This window comes from Rhagoletis pomonella, unplaced genomic scaffold (genome assembly GCF_013731165.1).
Source record: "Rhagoletis pomonella isolate Grant_MI unplaced genomic scaffold, Rhpom_1.0 Rhpom_scaffold_00012, whole genome shotgun sequence".
NCBI classification, from domain to species: domain Eukaryota; kingdom Metazoa; phylum Arthropoda; class Insecta; order Diptera; family Tephritidae; genus Rhagoletis; species Rhagoletis pomonella.
Genome location: NW_023458566.1, coordinates 17237908 through 17240474, shown reverse-complemented (window position 1 = coordinate 17240474; position 2567 = coordinate 17237908).

Genomic DNA, 2567 nt, shown 5'->3' with positions numbered 1-2567 from the left:
TTTAATAATTTTTGATGCAAAATATCCCTCAAATAGGGAAATTACCCCCAATCTGGCATCACTGAGATGAAATAGTATCTTCGGCCAGCCTATTCTGATGGTCATCACATCGCATGAAAAATGTCAAAAACGTCATTTCCGTGTCCTCCCACATATGCCATGGCGTATGAGTTATCTATCAACACCAATATTTAGACCGGTTGAAAGCGAGATTTCAAGTCACTGTAATATTTTCTACTTATTAATTTATTTTTACGATTCCAAGGAAAACAAAGCATCGCTAACTAAAATATTTAATTCTATGAAGAGTAAAATTGTATTTAATAATAATCATAATAATAGATTGGCGCTTACACATAAGTCAGTGTTTGGCCGAGCTTCTCCTCTGATTTGTTCGCGTGCGCCTTGATGTTGTCACACAAAAGGGAGGGACCTACTGCTTTTCTACAATTAGTGGACGATAATTTAAACCGATTTTGACGTTCTTTCACATGTATGATCTTCTGGTTAAAACCAGAATATGCTCTGAATTTCATTAAAATCGGATAACATTAACTATTTCCGCCCACAAGAGGTATTGGGCGCGTAGAATTTTACCATTTTCCACACTTCTTCATTCCTAAGTGCCGATTAGCGCATATAAGAAATTTCAACAAATTTGTAGTACGGTTAATACTTTTGGCCGCAGTTTATACGGGGACGTCCCACTGTGTGGCGTCGTTTGTGGTGGAAAATGTCAAATCGTCTATCAGCTCTGCCGGTAAAGCTCTCTACGATCATTTGACAAATCTCGGTGCGATTTAAAGTCACAACCACGCAGTTTTCACCACCTACACCTATGTGCGAAATAATAGCAGTGCGACATTTTGACTACTGTTGACTTTTCTTCTTTCCATTGATTAATGTTCATTAATTTTATATAAAAGTCTAGCTTATTATTTAACAACCGCCATATACAGTGCTGGACAAAAGTAATGGCACAGAGAACTTTTCGCAATGTATGGAAAATTTTTTCTTATAATTTATTTTCGCTAATTTTTATAAAAATATAGTTCTCAAAACTCAGGAAAATTTAAAAAATTTGCGTACTAAATTCCAACTTTATAATCAGATTTTTTAGAAGAATTCTAAGTATGCAGTCGATTTTAGTATAACAAAGTGCAAGTTAGAAATAGATTTTTGGCAAATTTTTTCATAGTGTTGCTTGCATACAAAGTACTTATGTTCGACAAATAGAATTGGCAATTTAAATTATTACAATAAAAATTATAAAAAAGTTGTTAAGTTACTTAATTACATCCATCGTTTTACCAAAATTGTAAGTAGGAAATAAGTACTTATATGTATACATATATTGCATTATTAAACCCTAACTAACTTTACATCTGCAAGAATCTTGCGCACAAGTGAGCTTAGGTATGAAAAAAACAACAACAACATGGAATGTGGTTTGCATTATTAGAATCATATTCCCAACATTTGCGAATGAATGAATGAAAAATCATGAACACTCCAAGGCGATTAAGCGCATCAATCTCTTCGCGCAAAGCTGCTTTACTAAAAGCAAGTAATTACAGATCAATTAAAATTCCAATCCGAAGTAAATGTATGCAATAGCTAAAATATTATATAAAACTAACTTGTCTATTGTACTTTTAATATTGAATGCCAAAACATGTATAAGCAACGTTCAACGTTCATCAGAAGCATCAACCAACCATTGCCAAGTAACACTCCGTCAACTCTTCTACACTTTATGTATTTAGATATGTACATAGGTGTGTGTTTAACCGAAGGTGGACGTGTGCGTCCAGTAAACATCTTTGCGCATAATAAATTAGACTAGCCAACTGTGAAGCGCTCGCTTGTAAAGTACATATGTATGTATATGAAGTCTCTGAGACGGCCAGCGGCAAACTTAGAAAATGTTGATTTCGTGCTTGAGGATCACACTTAAATGGCAAATATTAACAGGTATTAGCGAGACCGCCGACGCCAAAGCCGACGCATCTCAGCTAAACAGCAAAAGCAACAACAACACAAGTCAATTCATGCAGAAGTGTATAAAGTGGGCAATTTCAGCCGATCAACGTTCGTAATTCACACCACCACCAACAATCAGGGGGAATATTTTTTTCTAATTTTTCATATAAACGCCGCGTGTATTGCAGCAGTGGTGGCAAGCAACAGTAGCAGCAACACATCATTGCAAAATGTTGCAGTTGTTTTGCTGTTTTTTTTTTCATTTTGCAATTCACACACAGCTATTTGTAATACAACCAGATGTACACGATGATTACACGCCGGTATGCGTGGCCAGTGTGGTCGGTGGTGGTACACACAGAAATGTCGCAATGCCACACATAAAGCATGCAATTGCAACAACAACAACAACTGCAGAAGCTACTGCAACGGCAGCACCAGCTCCGGCGCGCAGAGGAACAGCGCAGGCGCAGGCGCAGTTACAGTAGCCAAGCCATGCAAGCAATACAACACCCGTACAGCCGTCAGTTTAGTTGGCTCGTCTAGTTGAATGGGGTAATTTTGCGAGCGCTTTTCGACTTATC